Source organism: Mytilus galloprovincialis, chromosome 8 (genome assembly GCF_965363235.1).
Source record: "Mytilus galloprovincialis chromosome 8, xbMytGall1.hap1.1, whole genome shotgun sequence".
NCBI classification, from domain to species: domain Eukaryota; kingdom Metazoa; phylum Mollusca; class Bivalvia; order Mytilida; family Mytilidae; genus Mytilus; species Mytilus galloprovincialis.
In genome coordinates this window covers 24,108,886-24,128,896 of record NC_134845.1, presented here as the reverse complement: position 1 = coordinate 24,128,896, position 20,011 = coordinate 24,108,886, and the positions used below count along the sequence as shown (strand labels likewise).

At 32.9% G+C, this 20,011-nt stretch overlaps 1 protein-coding gene and 1 long non-coding RNA gene across 2 annotated transcripts in view; one reads left to right on the top strand and one right to left on the bottom strand.

The window, feature by feature from the left end:
• Positions 1-906: 906 nt before the first annotated feature.
• Positions 907-20,011, top strand: part of LOC143085371 (deoxycytidylate deaminase-like) — a 250,128-nt gene continuing 231,023 nt past the window's right edge. The window contains exon 1 of the transcript XR_012981319.1: positions 907-1,021. The gene's annotated coding sequence lies outside the window, so the exon portion shown is untranslated. The remainder of the gene's footprint in view (positions 1,022-20,011) is intronic.
• Positions 10,692-17,761, bottom strand: LOC143043196 (uncharacterized). The gene is made up of 3 exons (XR_012968250.1): positions 17,619-17,761; positions 17,160-17,257; positions 10,692-10,878 (listed from the first exon to the last, which is right to left on the bottom strand). It is a non-coding gene; the product is annotated as an uncharacterized LOC143043196 (long non-coding RNA).

Here is a 20,011-nt window from a genome sequence, read left to right as displayed (position 1 = left end):
AAAACAAATGTGTAACACATAAACAAACGACAACCACTGAATTACAGGCTCCTATATATATAAACTTATAAACATTTTTATTTATTGCATATATTTCTTCTCCTTTATATATAATATTGGTCCGAGTTTTTTTTATTTTGTTTTTGTTTTTTGTTTTTTTTTGGATTGTTTTACACAAGTAATTGTTGGGTCATTTATAGCGTACTTTTCAGCATTGAACCTATAACTGCTTATTTTACTAGATGATGTCTCATTTGGAACTCATACCTCATCTTCTTATTTCTATATACAAAGCACGTTTTAGAATAAAAATGATAGGTAATATGGCACCCTCTGTGATCCAGAGGCTTTAAATATTGAAGATATTTCACATACGTCAACATGACAGCAGTCGAACAATAGAAAACCTCTGATGTATATTTTGTGATACAATTAGCAACAAACGGACTTTCTCGATGGATGAAGCTATACAAAATGTATTAAACTATATACCGTACCCGCTCAGTGGCAGATCCAAGGGGAGGGGGGGGGGGTTCCGGGGTGGACCCCATTTTTTGAAAGATCAATGCATTTGAATGGGGAAATGTAGTTGAAACCCCCAACCCACTTTTTGTCCTGGGTTAGGACCCCCCTTTTTATTTTTTTAAAATACTGGATTCGCCCTGCCGCTTTCAAAACACTTATTTCTAGCTGACTGAATATAATGATGTTCTTACTTTCAGTTCAGGTGCTGATAAAAATTGTACACATCCAGTACAGAAAGAAGTGTTTCAATGAAGGTTTTCGTGTTTTTCTAGACAGAGATGATTTTGGAATGACATTATACAGGTTTAAGAGAGCTCGAAAAAATTTTCATAGTGGACAGTAGTCATTTCATCTGAAATTTCACTGTTTCAGGTCGTAAAATTATTACTCAGGTACAATGCATAACAATGGAAAAAAAACCTGTTCAACCACTTTAACAAGGCGAAAAAGAAAGTCGAATAGTGAAGCCCGTAAACAATACTTTTTCATATCATTGGTATGTTCATAATAATAAATTTAAAACTGTTAACAAAACTTTGAAATATTGAAATACTAAGGCTTTTCTACCTCAGGAATAGATTACCTTAGCAGCAGTATTTGGCAAAAATGTCAACTTCGTACTTTATTTGGCCTTTTAAACATATTTTATTTATTCGAGCGTCACTGATGAGTCTTTTATAGACGTTTATTTACACGCTTACGTACGCAGTGACACGTTAAATAAATAACTTGTCCACAAGGAAACATAATATACACTATAAAATAGATGATGCATACTATCCTTTGATCGTTTTCATTAAATCAACCTTTCTGCTACCTGCTAAAAATAGGTCATGCTCATGTAGAAATTATATATACTAATTTTCTGAAAATTATAAGGATAAATACGTTTTGTAAGGTTATTGTACGGCAAATTTAAATCGACCTTGATTTACGAATCATGTTATTTATACATCTATTTCTTCATAATATACCAATGTTTGAACGGTTATATCAAATGCACAGCTAATTATTTATCACACACCAACCTTTGTACGGCTATAGTAATCATTACGCCTTTCCTATTTTATACTTAACATTTTTTTTGTGCGTTTACAGTTTTTATAAACTAGCTAATTGTTTATTATACATAAAGCTTTGTGCGGTAATATTATTAATACGGCTGATAATTTAAAGAAAAACATCCAGCTTCCGGACCACCTGAGATCACCCCTAGTTTTTGGTGAGGTTCGTGTTGTTTATTCTTTAGTTTTCTATGTTGTGTCATGTGTACTATTGTTTGTCTGTTTGTCTTTTTTCATTTTTAGCCATGGCGTTGTCAGTTTATTTTAGATTTGTGAGTTTGACTGTCCTTTTGGTATCTTTCGTCCCTTTTTTTTTTGAACGTTTATATATTTTTATACGCCAAAAAATTATTATACACAAAGCGTTGTACAGAAAGATTATTTACACAGCCAATCATTAATTATACACCATACTTTTTTTCGTACAGTAGTATAGGACAGACAGACAGACTAACTGACAGAATAGTTTATCATATTGCCACATACCAATATAAAACAATATCATCACACATAATTTACAGCGATTTATTGTTATATTATAAACTAAGCTTTAAACGGTTATATTGGTTATACAACAAATGATTTATCAAAAACCAAATTGTACGGTTATATTGTATCGGGGCGAATGGCTATAGGAAGTGTTCGCAAGTAATATCGATGGCAAAAAAAAGTTTGCTTTTATTTCAATTTTAGGTTATGTGTAGTTGTCTTTATTTTCTGACACTGAATCTCTTTATGTATGTGAAACAAATTGTTTGTTTGGTCAAACAATTATATGATATGTCATTGCTATTCTTTATTATGTGCAATATGCATTACATTATGTTGTATCTACTTTATGTTCCGTGGATATCTCTAAACGTTTTGATCAACCACTATTTCTTTCTTACACATTTCCTCTATGTTGTGTATATTCTTCCTTACGTATTACTAAGTCAGTTCATAGTTGTCTGCTCTAAAGTCGGTTTGTTGTCGCTTTGACGCATTCCCCATTTCCTTTCTCAATTTTATTGTAATGTTGCTCATGTTATATATCCAATCCGGTAAATAGTCTGATTCGGTAGATCACATTCATGAAAGGGAATGGGATTGTAGTTACGACGTAAGGAACATATCCGATATCACCTGTCAAACTTCTAAACGTTTTATTTTGATACCTTATTGCTCTATGAAAACCTGAGGATATTATATTCTATTGGCTTTATGTTGTATTTATACAATGTATCGTCTGTACAAACTATTATATATCATGACATAGCTGATATGCGTTTTACCGAACAATTGATACTTTCTGTTAACCGTCATTACTTCATATGCAAATGCCTACTACATAGTTTGCAAACTTCTATTATATCATGTATCAGCTACTATTACATTATGTTCAAACACCTATTCCATTATTTGCAAACACCTATTACGTTTTGTACAAAAATCTTTTACGTTACGTGATAATGCCTATTACATTATGTTCAACCATCTGTTACATGCAAACATCTATTGCGTTATATGCAAACACCGATTACGTGTATGACAAACGTCTATTAAGCTATGTGCAGACACCTTTTACGTTCTGGTAAACGGTTTTTTAACACATATTAAAACAAAACACATACATATTAACATTCTAAATGGAAACTTGAGAAAATCAAAAGAATGTAGCATTCTGAGTACACAATAAAACCACATTTTGTTTACGGAGAACGTCAACGGAAAATAAATGGATGCTCTTTTTTCACCTCCACCAAACCAAAACATCATATTAATCTTAAATCAAAAATAACATAAGGATATACAATTTGTCGGGTTGAAATATAGAGACAAACTCTGCCGTACCGAAGGCAAACCCGTAGGATTTATTACCTGTCAAATTTATGGGAATATATTTGTTCGACCTATTTTTGAATACAACTGGATGTGACGTACCATGATTTGGTGGTATTACACCTTGAAAGCCTTCATGTATTAGGGGGGTTATTTCAAACAATGTATGGTAAGTTGATTTCAATATATCTCCCCAAGAAATCGGTTTTCCCACAACAGTTGAAGCGCTTATGACAAATAGTGACAATAAACCTTTATTTTGTCAAACCTTCCTATAAAAAAAAAACAAACTCATGTGACATTTAAGAGTTTTAACTAGTCTAATTGTATTTGTTAGATTATTGATTGCATATTATGCATCATATATCATATATGTAAATCCTTATTTAAAATTATTTAAAGGTTGAATCGAGTATTGAAACTGCAAAACAAACAATGGTTGATTCCAGTACTGAAACTGCAAAACGTTCCGGATATCTTGAATGGGACGAATATTTCATGTCCCTATGCTTTGTTTCAGCGCAAAGAAGTAAAGATCCGATAACTCAGGTAATAGCAAAGTACCAAAGTAAAATATTAGAATTAGTATATGTTTTGTGTTCAAATAAAAAAAATATATATAAAATATTCTTAGAAAATGCAATTATATAAACGGCCACACTACATTTTACTACCTAAATGAAAAATTGAGCTAGATTTGGACATTGCATCAGAGTAATTTATTGTATATACTTCCAATAATGTATCAAAGATCATTATCAAAAGTGTAATAGTCTAATGGTAGTTAAGAGCTTGGAATACTCAGTCGGAGCTTGTTCATCGTAGACAAAATGATCATATCGTCAAACAGTCTATAATTTCAATTGATTAGTAGGGTTTCAAACAATCGTTTACATCAATTGTTTTTCCTGCTCATATTAGTAACGCTGTTTAAGATAACAATATTCTGTAGCAGTTCTAATACTTCGCATTTTCTACACTAATTTTGTCTACTGTCTCTTAAAAATGCAATATTCGGCTAAACCTTGCATTATTATTATGCCACTGCTGGTGGAGTTTAAATTCCCCGACGGTATCACTAGCCCAGTAGTCAGCACTTTTGTGTTAATTTCAATTATCAATGAAATATTCATAATTCTAAATTAACTGTTTACCAAACTTTAAAATTTTGAAATGCTAAGGTTTGTCTACCTCAGGATTAGATTACCTTATCTGTATTTTGGGACTTTTATGAAATTTTAGTCCTCCATGCTCTTCAAATTCGTATTTTATTTGGCTTTTTCTAACATTTTCGAGTGTCACTAATAAGACATTTGTAGACGAAACGCACGTCTTGCGAAAATAACAAAACTCAATCCTGATATCTATCCTAAGTTTATTTATAGGAAAAAGAAATATCTGGTTGTCTTTCTTAGACTACAAAGAGAGCTCAAGGCTTCAAATTTATTTCATAAAATTTCAAACAATGGAATCATCAATTTACATTAGAAAGACATTCGTTATTTCTGTAAGTCTTTAGACTTTCAACAAATATACTTGATTTTAATAAAACTGCTTGTCGCTAAATAAATATCCCTCTAATGCAATACGCACTGGGTTTAAAGTGACATCCGTAACTGCAATAGCGAACGTTGGTTCTGATCAAAATTTCTTTTGTAAATTCTGTAATCAGTAAATGTATGTATTATTCTTCGGTATATCTGTTCTTGTTAACGTATAACTAAGTCTGGAACTGAAATACAAACTTAAGGAGTTTCTTTTAAAATTTAACAGCTAAATTGAGAAATCAGCCGTAAAAAACGCAATGATATGGCTAACTGTACATGTGTAGAATGATACTATTATCCGTAACTCCTGAGTTTCTTTGGTTCTGCTTCATTTATCATATCCTCGATTTAATAAATCGAACGCCCACTTGTTTTGTAAATAAAACTGTCATTAGTTCTTCAAAGATAAAGAATTATCGGATACGTCAAAAATTTATGACCAAATATTGTTACAAAAAATATACAACAAAAATTCCAGTGACTGCTTATGATTTCTTCACACTAAATCCATGGGATGTTGGATAATGAATGTGTAATGATTGATAATCAAGTTTAATGGGCATGATTGTTTATATTAGTTTTTTATTGGCTTTAACTACTTGTCAGTAAAGCGAATACAACTATGTATTTAGTGTAATTTGCTGTAGGAATGTACAGCTCCCTTCCTTTCATTACAGCATATTTATTACATTAAATTGTATTTGTATCCACCTGATGAGTTTAACCTTTTTCAACTGATTGTTGTAGTCTTTCTTGTGCTGTACTGTTACAACACTGTCCCGCTCACATGGTGAACTCCATCACTTTTTGTATATGCCTGTCGCAAATCATTGAAAGTCGAAAATAAACTGACAACGCCATAGCATAAAAGAAAAAAGTAAAATAATTGTATAAAAAAAAACACAATATAGAAAACTAAAGACCGAGTAACACGAACCAAACCAAGGACGGGGGTGATCACACGTGCTTTGTAAGGGTATGTCATACATATTTCTCTACAACGTTTACCTTTAGACTTTTCCAATAATTTTAATTGTCAATTGTGTTCCTGATAGTCGTAAATATCCGTTTTGCTGACCCTGCTTCTTCTATTCATCGCCAGTAAAGCAGTTTTTGTATCCATCATATCCAAATTTACCGATAGCAAACCTTACTAAATACAAAACTTCTACAGTGTTACTTAATTTAAGCGAGTGTTTGCTTCTTATATATCATATTTGGATCTTTCTCACAAATTGATACAGATGGAATACTTAAGAGTAATGAAAAGCATACCGACCTCATTCGCTTATGAGGGAATATGTTATATGATTGGTCAAGAGGGCATCCGGTTATGGCTATTGATGCTATAAATTTTTCGAATAACAAGGTTAACAGAATTACTTAATATAGCAAATGTAAACAACATGATAGCGACGTTCAAAATATTTATTTTCAAATTTGAGTTCATCGTTAAATCAAATAATACACAAATAACATTTATGTAAATGATAATCAGATATATTTGAAGTTTATTTGTTATCAGATAGTAAATTTCATTGAGTACTTTTTGGCGACAACCAAAAATGTATTGATACAATCGACCAATTTAGTGCGAAAGTGATTATGAGTAGGAAAAATTAATTTCTTCTTTCCCATTCAAACAAATATTATTCAGGTTGGAGCCTGTATTGTGAATCAGGACAAAAGAATAGTTGGAATGGGCTACAATGGCATGCCTAATGGTTGTGCGGATACTGAGTTTCCCTGGACTAAGGGTGGCACAGCTGGGACTGATAAACATCTTTATGGTATACATACTTTCTATAAAGATATGAGATATTTGGATTTATATGGAAAGTTTAGAATTCTCATCTCTCCGAAAGAACGAGACAAATTGTTTATATGCTGTTTTTTTCTAGAAATTGAAATCTTGTTTTTCAATTTTTTACTCAACTTTGTGAACTGAATTAAATTGGCATTTTACATTTCTATTTATTATTTGGACAAATATTCAAGGAATGAAATCTACCTAATGATACAAATACAAATGCGTTAGTCTTATTCATTTTATCAGGAGGCACATATACTTGAATATTGGTTTTATAGATAAATGTCCGTTCAAAATGCAGGCAAATTATAAAAAATATAAAAGCAGCAAAACTAATATTAGCTCAAACCAAGGATTTGTATAGTAAGAAGGATTGGAATCTCGCGGTTTATCGTAATCTCTTCCGCGGCGAGACTTCGGTACTCGCCACTATTACTACTACTACTACTCGTCACTTACGATATCGGAACGTAATATTTTGTACACATGCATCGAGTTGTGTTCTTATTTTTAACTGTCACGTATAGACAATGTTGTAATGGTTAAGGACTTTATTCATTCTTAAATGTAATTATTATTGATTTTCACTCAAGTTTCAATTGACGAAAAAGCATAATTTTACTGTTTTATTTGATGGACATTGTACTGCAAAGTGTATAACGACAGTTGACAATGTGTTTGTATGTTAACCTTTGTAATTTTTTATTTTTAGTCAATTGTCAAAGAAATTAAAAAAAATCTTATTCTTGTAAATTATGTCATTAAAGCTATATATATGCGAATTTGCATCTTCGGAAACCATCAATCTCGGGAAACAGGTGCAAAACCATTTTTGTGGCAAAAAAGAACTGACCACACGTTTCAGGACGAGTTACTGCATTGCGTTTTATATACATGTCAGTGGCTAGTCTTTATCATAAGTTTGGAACAAGTTCTGTTAAAGAGGGAGCCCACTGGTAAACCCTATAAAACAGCCTGTGCATGTTACTGTAGCCGGTTTCAATCATCATAAACATATATAGGCATAAAAGAAACGTTAGCCAGTGTGTTATAAATTATCAATGCAAGCAAAAATTTTTAGTTGTACTAATAACATTACATCTTTAAATGCAGTTTTGTTTCTCATCAGAGCACTTTCATCAATTTGTGCATGAATTAATAGAGCAACTTTATAGTGTCAGCTCTCTGTCATACATGTATGGCCTCTCAAGTAGTCGGTCATGAAATTATTCCTGGTTATGTATTATTCATGTATAATACAGAAATTAACTTGAAAAGAGCGACTTGTCATATATCAAAGAAGACTATCTTTTTCTGATTATACATTGGTACACTTTCATATGAGGTACCACTGGTGGATCTAGAAATTTTCATAAATGGGGGCCCACTGACTGCCTAAGGGGGGCCGCTCTAGTCATGCTTCAGTGATTCCCTATATCAAGCAACCATTTTTTTTCTGAAAAGGGGGGGCCGGCCGGGCCCCCCTTAATCCGCCTCTGGGTACGTACGTAACAGCAGTTTACATCAAGTATTAAAACAAAAGCAATACTTTTCTGTCTGTAACTTTCATGCTTTCTAGGTCTAAACTGTAGCGTCTATAGATATTTATCAATAAATGTCTTTGTAAACATAACTAAAATGTTTATTGTCTAACAGAAGATACGTTTTGTACAATTTTGCCTTGTATTGACTTTATAACGCACAATTACTGATATACATGTACACACTGACTTTTGTCTATCAAGGATAGATTGAATAATTGCTTACCGGTACTTCAACATCATTTGATCTTTGGTGAACTGAGCTGTCTCATTCGATTGACAATCATACCACATCTTTGTACTCTTAGGTCTTAACTTCAAATGGGAATTTGGTATAAAACTATTTTTACAATAAATGTCTTTGTTAACATGTACATGATAACTATAAAATGATTATTGTCTATATGTTACTGAGATTTTTTGGAGAATGGACTTAAGGATGTATTCTTCTGACGTTTCAGTCTCGTTGAAATCTCGTTCTGGAATTATTTCTAAAATATGTGATACAAGTGGAAAATATCACTGAATTTAAAAAATGTTATAATCAAACTTAACTCTGTGAAAAAATTGGGTATTTCCTATGAATAGTTTTTGAGTAATCAATTTTTCAAATTTTATTACCAATCAAGTCAAGTCAAGTCCAACGATTTACAGAAAAGAACCGAAAAGGACCAAAAAGAACCGAAAAGAACCAAAAAGAACCGAAAAGGACCAAAAAGAACCGAAAAGAGGATACATATATTTATAATATAAAGTTAAAACAATGTATATATACACGGATTTTTTATATTGTTTACATCATTGAAAGGATACTTTTCAACGGTTTTGAAGCCAGTACTCAGAGGGAAAATATATGAGCCGCAAAATGCAGGAAGAATTGGAACAGAGTGGACTAACAACTATAGTGAATCTTACAATCATGTTCTTAAGATAGGTGTCGATTGGAAGCCTCAGTCATAAGTTGACTTCATGATAAAGATGACAGACTTGGTAGAGGTGAATTATAAAGAGGCTGAGCAGTGATAGGGAGAGGACCTTATACGCTTGCGAGCACACATGAACCTTTAAAGATTGCCAGGAATGTTTGGGCAAACAAAACTTTAATGGAAAAATACAAATATTTTGCCAGGTTCCGCCGATACCGTATTAAGACCAAATTGGTTAAGTCAACAGATGGCAGAAGAGTGGTCAATGAAGCTAGGTCGAAAGGAAAGAAGAAAGGTCTGAGGAAAAGGAAACTGGCTGATAGGAAAACTACGGCAAAACTACAACGTGTGCAGTAAATTTTTTTTTTTTTTAAACTGTGTGTAATTCAATGTAGTTATATGTGTATATATATTTCTCAGCACTAACTGCTTATGCTTCTTGTTTTTCTTTTTATAGGTAAAATACACTAATAAACCTGGAGCACATGAGTCAATGTCAACACGAATATAAATTGAATTATAGTATATTGCTATTATTTTGTTGCGTGTTTTCTGTAGTATTTTTTTATATCTTTTTTTATAACTTATGTTAAATATCTATTGTCTGTGTATTGTATATGTTATTGTTTATGATATTATTGTTTGTATGCTATATGCCCACCTAGGGGCCCTTGTTTGGTGAATAAAAACTTTTCTTTTTCCTTTTTCTATTCTATAAGATAGGCATCCGACCCTACCTGTAATTTTTCACATGTAAGTTAAAATTAGTCCTGTCACAGTGTAAGGTTTTGCAATGATTTGCAATTTGCTAATTTCCTTCAATTACAAAAAAAATCGATTTCCTTTTCGGTTCTTTTCGGTCCTTTTCGGTTCTTTTTGGTCCTTTTCGGTTCTTTTCTGTAAATCGTCGCTCTTTTCTGTAACCCTCTTTTTAGCCAAAATGTTTAGAAAATGCGTGAGGGATACAAAAAATGATTTTACCAGAAACATGTACATCCCACATCCCTTTTTTCTTTTCAAATATCTAAGATATGTATTTTTCAATCTATTATAACAAAGAATTTGAAAAAATATGCAATTTGTACTAAAACAGAGAAAAATCACAAATTTACAAAATTGACAACATGGTAAAAGTGACACAAAAAAGCATCAAAATATGCTGAAAATTTCTTATATTAACACTTCCTATAGTTTTTTTAATTCAAATTTATTCAGATAGGTCTCCTTCATTATTATCGAAAGTATGACAAAAAGTTTTATTGTGGAATTGTGATTTTTTTCATGATAATAGCCCAAAAATAAGTAAAAATTGATGCAAAATAGGAAAATCATTAAAATTGCGTACTTTCAAAGGGCCGTAGCAAAAAAAGAAGTGCACCACCATATGATTTTTTCTTCACCAATTATTTTTTTACAGTCATATAAACCTAAAATTCAGGTTTAGAAAAAAAGTCTAATTCTAGAAATGTTTGGCTCCTCAGAGGTGTACATCCTTAAGGATCACCCATTTTGATTTATATTTGCATTAATAAAATCCTTGCAAGAATTTCTGAATTTACAGTTACCTACCCTTAGTTCTCCTGCAGGGGTCTCAACAAACTGTGCCTCTAAACTGTGTTCTAAACCAGACTCCTTGTTGACAGTCTACAAAAAAAACACTATAAAAATACAATGACTTCTTATGATGAGTTCGAAATTATTATCTGTTTTACTACAAAACAAACTCTTCCGGCTTTATATTAAAATAAGATGTGGTATGATTTTGAAGTCTCCGCCAGAGACCAAATAAAGAAGAAGGTAGCAATCAAAATTTTTTTAATTTTTTTTTGCTGTCTCATTGACTCATTTCTTTTTAAGTGTGTCAATAATTACGTGGTCTTCAACCTTGTTGTAATAAAATAAAAAAATGTCTGATTTTTTTTTATTTAATATCAACATCTACCAGGTTTATATGGCTCTATTATAGTCTGAAAGTTCAAACATTCTTATTTAGAGTTTTTAATAACTTAACTATTTCAGGTGTTTCAAAAGTTAGAATTGCAATTGGTATGTTATAAGATTTATATCAGATTGTCTCTTACTATTGGCAGTCATAAGTCTAAGTTAGATGCGTCACTGCATATCAAAATCTTATGTTACAATAAGCCAATTGATTTCAAAACAAGATTTATCATAATTCCTCAACAGTAAAAGTGAATATCACCAATTTCAAACTTGACAATCATTTTGTCATCAGTAACCGAATATTCCAATTTTACGAGCATTGGTTGATGATAAATAAACTAATTACATAAAATCTGTCACAACAGAAAAGGTCAAAATCATCAATATTTATCTTGAGTTCAATTTATGCATCGGTAACAAAATATTAAAATTTCAAAAGCGGTCGTCAATTTGTTCACAAGTAATTGCATGGAAACAACAAAAAGTGTAAATTTACAGTAAATCAAGGACCTCAACTCCTAAATTGTAAAAGTTAAAATTGTCAATATCAAACTTTAAACCTCCAATTTGTCATCAGTAACAACATATAATAATTTGAAAACAAATGGGTGAAACATGTGAAAGTGTTCAAAAGTATATCTTCAATGGTAGCTGACTAAGTATTTCTTCTAATTATGGTTTTTAGTGTTGGGAGAATATGATCAATATTACAAAATTACATTGTCTCCTCAAGGATTTACCCAGGACATATATGTTACAATACAGGGCTCTGACATGTCTAACTGACTAAGTTTAAGAAGTACTTTGTACATACATCTGTTAGCTCAACTGATTACAGATGACTTAGTATTTAAGGGAAACAATCTCATAAAAAAGTTTAGTTGAGAATGGAAGAAATCTCAGTCCGAGGAATAGCAAAAATCCAATCCAAATATAAAGCTGAACTAATCAAACACCAGCTGGTAGAGTATCTTACCAACAATGAAACATATGAACGCCAAGAATCTCCATTTGGTAAGGCTATTTATCAGGCTATGGATTTGTTAAAAACAAGAAAAGTAAACATAAAACTGATAGAACCAGAGTTTACCTACAAGACAGAAGTAGACTTTATGCTGACGAGCGCATCAAGCTACTGGAGTTGATAAGGAAGCTCGAAAAACAGCACTGCAGAACCAACTGCCCAAAGCAAACAATTTGTACAAGAACTGATAGGAGAAAGCTCAGAGTCAACAGCTATCGTATTTACAGATGGCTCCTGTCAGGGAAATCCAGGAACATGTGGAGCAGGAGCAGTTATTTTATACTGAGAACCACCAAGGAACTAGCCTAAAAAGACCAGTAGCTAGCAGAGGCTCAATACTCTTAGCGGAACTCGTAGCTATCCTTATGGTCCTAGAACACTACATTTAAACACTTAGAAAACAGTTAACTGAAAATAAGGATTCTATCAGATAGCCAGACAGCGGTTGGCATCTTGACTCCTAACTGGAAGTCATCGAACTACATCGACACTATCACAGACATCAAGGAAAGCATTGGGACCCTCCCGAGAGGCAACTTACAAACTACCCTATCTTGAATCCCAGGCCATGCTAATATAGCCGGGAACTAGATACATATACATGTAGCGGACCAGTTAGCAAAAGATGCAGCATAGGAGGCCTCAAATCTAAATGACCAGTACAAGGTCATAACAATGTTTGATGTGAAAAGTGCAGTTAAGATGTCAAAAACAAAAAACTAAAATGGAAAAATAGATGGACTAGAAGTGAAGCTGGGAGACAACTCCTGGAATTATCTCCTATTGTAGGTAAGACCCATCCACTTGATTATCCCAACCTAGCTATAGGGAGAATCATGTCGGAATTTAGAACCTGCTATAATAGGCTCAATAAATATCGCCATCAGATAGGCCAATCCCTCATGCCATACTGTGAAGAGGAAAACACAGTAACCGAATATTCCAATTTTACGAGCATTGGTTGATGATAAATAAACTAATTACATAAAATCTGTCACAACAGAAAAGGTCAAAATCATCAATATTTATCTTGAGTTCAATTAAATTTTATGCATCGGTAACACAATATTAAAATTTCAAAAGCGGTCGTCAATTTGTTCACAAGTAATTAGCTACTAAACTGTCCGAGATACCACCAGGAAAGAGAAGAAATGGAAAGTCAGCTGGAGATTCAAAACATCAAAATAGATCTTCAAACCCTGTTAGCACCAGCAAGTAAGGAGAACAGTAGATATAATTGGAGAATATGTAATAATTTATTTACGTTCAGGGCGATTTAAAGATTCATATAGCCTTGAAAACCCCCTGATTCCTGCTCTGAACAAATTAACCAATAAGTACCGTGTGAAAATACTAATGGAGAAATTAAGTACCAGTATGAAAAAATCCAGCACAAAGAGTTGTGTCATAATATTATTGACCTTAAGCTTAGGATCAGGAGAGCATCAATCTATAACAAAATCACTTTGTCTCCTCGTGCACCTAAACCAAGGACCTCTGTTCAATAGCAACTGAACTAAAGAAGTACTATCTCAGCTCAATCACTAAAGGCTGACTAATTATCTACTATGCAAATGCAGCAATCCTGTTACATATGAATTTAATGATCTACCCTGATTGACATATGGGTTTAAGGGAAAAAGGATAGCAATTCGATGGACATTGTGAGGTAAACTAAAGATATATGCTTTCAGATGTCAATTGACCCGGGGAAACCGAAAAAGGTATCAATATGGAAGATAATATATAATTGCTAACAGTAACAGCAGTAAGTGAGTAACTATATGACACACATCAGCCACAGGGGCTTGTTTAGTGGGTCAGACGAGGTTTTACTATGGCGATCGCTATCCTATATAAAATACCAACTTGTTTATTCCCTTTTGGTATTTTATATAGGATAGCGATCGCCATTGACAGTAAAACCTCGTCTGACCCACTAAACAAGCCCCTGTGCATCAACACAATTATACAATGTCCAGAAACAGAAATGGGGATCAATTTCTTAGACACCCAAATTAGCCATCTGTCAATCTTTTCAAAACGAGCCTATGATCCTGTTGCAATTTGTGTCTTTTCTGTCAAGCGATGAACAAGTATATAAAGATAATTCATGGGAAAATAACCTATTTTTTTCAACTATTTTCGCTTGGCGCCAAAAGGGAGATAACTTTATCTTGAAATGACAACGTCACCGGAGACGGACAAAGTCCGGATTAAAAAGGTCTCGACGGTGGAAAAAAATATTCACAATTTGAAACAATGTCTATGAAAAATTTTGTAAATTTTAAAAGAATAAAGAAAAATAAACCCCTACACAATGTGCCAAAAATCGAAATAGTTTAAAATTGTGCTTTAAGGTTACCGGACAATTTTATGCTTTATTTGTAAATTTTGTATGACTGATAATATCATCAGGCTGTTATATGATGCTAAAAAGTTCAAGTCTATCAAGAAAATAGGAAAAGAAATATATTCAAAATTGGCATTTTAAGGCATTTATTATAACTCCCCAGGAAACAACTGACATTATTAAATCAAATTAATACGACTAAAGTTTGTTATGCAACTAAGGGTACCAGCTAGACAGAAGAAATTCGAACGGGTTAAATGAGTGGAGCAGGAGCTACGAACCCTTCTTCCAGGAGCACCTATACAAAACTGAGCACCTATAACTTCGTCAAAGTATTTCGAGCGTGGTTTGTGTTGCTTAGGCATCATTACTTTCGTGTAAAGTCATTTTAATTAATTCATTTCAGTACTGATGTGGTGAAATTTAGAGTAAGCTGAGGGTGTAAACTCTGGCCGAGGACCATTTATCTAAGTTAAGATAATATATTGTATTTAAGTTTAAAATCCAAACAATACTTAGGATTGTTACTAAATACAAACAGCAGTCGTCACCCATGTGTTTTTAAAGTTATGCTTTGTTTCATTCACTATTAATTAAGACATTGAAATTCAAGGTGTCGGTTGTTTCATTTTTAAAACGTTATGGGTATATAGACTGGGTCTACGCACATTTGCGGGACATGGGTGTCACTTTCCCGTCGGTTACATATACTAGTTATCTTATATAAATCAAACGTCTTTATCTTTTCAGCCGTGTTATTTGATGAAACAAAATGTGTCGTATTCAATGAAACAATATGGTGTATATAGAATTTAATACCGGTGATAAGAAGCCGTGTGCGAAAATTAAAAGCAGTAGAGATATATCTACCCAGCCTTTGTTGACAAAGAATTGTTGAATCCTAATCAAGTGGAATTTACTACATGAAATCAAAATAACGTTATTCAGTTTAGTTTAAACATATTTTATTTGCTTAAATGTGCAAAAGGGATGAGACACAAGTTAATCAAACTTATATAGTCTTCTCCCATAACAATTTATAACAATAGAATATTTACAAAGCATGCATACAAACAATACATTATATATATATATAAAAAATACTGGAACTATGAAGAGATGGTGTGTGATGATGTAAATGGTTATACACAATATGCATGTATTTGCACTTTATAATGTGCTATATTACACAATTAGAAACCGCTTAGACTCTTTAATAAATTCATATACATTCTTTACAATTCTTTCATTTCAACATTAGTTAAAGACGTATCGCCGGAGGTTAAGATGTTCAAATTTCAGTAGAGAGTTATCTGGTAACCAAAGTAGATAAATAATTTGGTTCTTATATTCGCATAATTAGGACAATAAAAAAAAGAAGTGACGTGAATCTTCGCACTTAGCACCACAACTACAAGACGGATCTGAAATAATGTTGACTCTGTTAAGATCATAATTAAAAAAAGAAGCTGTGTCTTAACTCGAAAATAACGTATGCGCATGTATAGCGGCAAAATTATCTCAGAGGTTCGTTGTTTAAATATTTCTCTGTTAAAAGACCGTTAAAACAAACTGAAAACATGTTGTCTTCGCCGTAGCATATAGCTTTGCGAAATCTGTGTCTTCTTTTCTTATGTTGTTTTTTTTTCTTTGCAGGAACCGCAGTATTTCCGGCGTCGTGATGTAACTTCGTTGCTACAGTTTTTTTTTCAAAATTAAAGAAAACAGCAATAACACCAGTATCAACATTTTAATTTGTGATTCAAGAGAAACAATAACTTTATCCAATTTTTTTCCCCAAGTGTGTGTATCAGTGTATCAACACATGAATTTGATAAATCAATTCTATTTATACACAGTGTTTACAGTTTTGCGGGCCTGAGGTTAGATCGATTGCGTTTTTAATATTGTAGTGTGAACGCAGTGGTTCAGATTAGACCGATAGAGATCGTTATGATTAAAGATAATGTGAACGCTAACTGGTTTTATTTAGATCGATTCAAATTAGATCGATAAAAAAAAATGCTAGTGTGAACAGGGTCGTTCAGCTAGAGTTTCCCAACCAATCTCATTATAAATAATTCTATTACTTGTAAAAATAGGAAGACCTGTTTCAATTCTGGCTGCCTCAAGCTGCAGCTGTTCTATTTTTTTACAATAACCCACACCCATATTATCCCAAACTTCACATGCATATTCGAGTAGCGGTCTAATAAAAGTCAAGTTATTCACCCATATGTATAAGGCACAAAAACTTACACTTGAAAGCTTTCGTTGAGGTCTAAGTTATAATAGTAAAAAATATGAACAACATCTAGAGTTAACAATTTTTTTTTACAAAAATGCTCATTTTGACGACAATACTCGAACGAAGTGTGTTGAACAAGAATAACAGGCATATACTTCAAACACCGTAAAAACTCAAACATTATAAAATCCCGTCATAAAACCGATTGTGAAATCTGGTGCTCTCAAAGAGACGGCGTCCCTTCTTCGAACAGCCGAACTCAGGATCATGAAAAACAAACAAACCAAAGATGGCAGCCAGATCAATCAAAATACTTGTTGAAAAAGATTATTTGATATAAAATACATTTCCTATACCTTAGTGTCAATATCATGACCATGGTCTCGTATAACTATAAGACTGCTAACGTCGGTCGCATCAATAGATGTAGCGTTGCCCAGAAACTTCGAAGTTGCTGAAATGAATAATAAAACATGTACAAATATAACAATAGTTCCGTCAGTCTTTTATTTTTTACACAGAGTGTATTGCTTTGTAGATATATCAGGCCGTTAATTTTCTCGTTTGAATTGTTTCATCTCTGTTATTTCGGGGCCTTTAATACCTTATTATGCGGTATTGGTTTTGGTTATTATTGTAGGATGTACCGTGAGCTATACTGAGTTGTTAATGTCACTTGGTTTCTGATTTAGAGTTCTCTTAATGGCAGTCATATCACAACTTCTTATTCTTATATTTTTCTGTATTACTAGTAAGTGTGCCCGGAGTTTTTCACGAGTGTATTCTGAAAACGTTAAGAATAGATAAGTACGTACCGTTTTTCACTATTGGTAAATGCCCTTCGCACATCAGTCCAAGTAAAAGAAAGAAGTACGAGATAATTTTGTACATAATTGTAAGTTTCCGAATAAATTAACTAGAAGAATGATGAAATGGCTCAATTTACAATGTAGTTCGTTCCCCGTTGACCATTTAGTTGTATAACGCTTGACCAGCACTATGAAATTTAATGGATATCACTCCTAGGGGCTATGGACACCTTTTAATCAACTTTAAAATCAGATGTTCTTTTTTTTGTTTACAGACTGACTCATTAAAATTGTAAATAGTTTTATTTCAGAACTTCATTTATCCCTCTGCCATTTTTTTTAGTCTTTTGATGTGTGTTTTTTTTTTTATTGTAAATATTTATTTTTCCTGATCATGGACGTGTGAGCTACATCAATGCCATATGACTTTTTCAATAATTAACATTCAGCGACAGCAAAAAAAAAAAAAAAAGATAACAAAAAAATCAGGGAAAACAAGACATTATATAATGGGTAGTCAAAATAGTCATATGTATAACATTAATTTTACTAGACACTTTTTTTCTGCGCTAATCAGAAGTTGTGCTAACAAGCCAAACACACTAAATACCACAAAAAAATTTTATGACAAAAATTGATGGTGAGTTATAATCCTTGGTTATACTAAAATGTTTATGACTTGCGAGTATTTTTCTCAAAACATTTTTGTGAAATGAGTCGCAGCACTTAATGTTAGTGACCAAAACTTAAGTGAAAATTATTCAATTTTTACAATTTGAGTTAAAGTATTTTGAAGTTTAAATTTTATTTTATTTTCTAAAATTTCTCCTTACATAAGTTACATTATTTTTGGAATGTTATTTTTTTATAAGAAGAATGACATACAACTTTAATATTTAGATTACGTAATTAAGACGGATAACAAAGAGACATGTAAGTGCTAAATTATTTACTTTGGATTGTGTACCTTACATGTAAATTAAGGCTTTTGTTAAACAACCTTTTCCTATTACTCATGTGTGAAATTGTTTATAACACCTGTCACCCATGACTGGATTATTGACCAACCAGTGAAAATAGGTTGTGGTCAAGGGAGCTAAATTACAAGGTAATTTTTGATTGGTGAAAACAGGAGAAAGTTAAGAAATCAGTGATCATGTGACCACGCCCGCATGGAAACAATCTATGTTTTCAACGGTCACTTTGATTACTGATTTCAAATAATAAACATCAATATTTACTAGAACTTTCTCTTGTTTTACACCAGGTGCTAAAAGTCATCAGACGCAGCACAGAAAGTCGGTACAACATTTGGTGGAGAGACCGAAAGATCCAAAGCTAGTCCCAAACAAGTAAGAAGATAACATCAGTACCATACAAATGCCAGCACCACTGAATAGCTACCTTCTCCGAAGTCAAGATACTATAAGACCAGAAGCAAGAGTGCATCAACAAGCAACAGAGACAACAGCTTCAACGTCAACAGCTTCAACATCAACAGGTCCTGTCCTATTAATAGAAAATACGTCAACCTTGACCACACCAACAGCATCAACAACATCAACTGCATCAACAGCAACATCAACAGTATCAACTGCATCAACATCATCAACACCTGCAGTAGTCCAAGTGATTAGAGAAGTAAGTGTGAACATGCCTTCAGGAATTAACCTCAACAATTATGATGGAAAATCATCTGCATCACAATGGTGGGGATACTTTATACGATGGACCCTCATACAAAAAATGTGCGAACAACAACAGTGTAATTCCTTCCCATTCTTTATGGCAGATGGTATTCCAAAACAATGGTTTGCAACACTTTCAGAAACTGTGCATAATTCATTACAGCTATTAAAGGATGAATTTTTCAAATGCTTTGAAAAATCACAAGGGCTGTTTGATGTTAACATTCTCCAATTAAAACAAGGCCAAAATGAAAGAGTGGATGAGTTTATGGCGCGATTACAAGAAAAAACCACAGGACAGGACATTCCTGACAACATAAAGATAGGCATTGCAATTCAAGGTTTTAGAGGGGAGATAGGGAAAACAGTCCACAACACTTTTCCAAAGCCAGTTACATTGGAACAATTAAGGGCCATTGCAGAAAATGCAGAGAAATCGGAACAACTTGTACCAGCATCGTCAATAACTGCTGATACGATTGCAGCAATACTGGAGGCCAAGATGCAGGAACCATTAGAGGAAATTAGAAGACTACATACCTCGATTAACATGGCAAAACCAAACCAGCCTCAACAACAGAACAAACCCAGGTACAACAAACCAAGACCAAACTATCGACAAGGACAGGGTTACCAACAACAACACGCTTTTGTACCGCAACAACAGTACATTCAACAACAGCCAGTAGTGTATAATGGACAACAGTACAG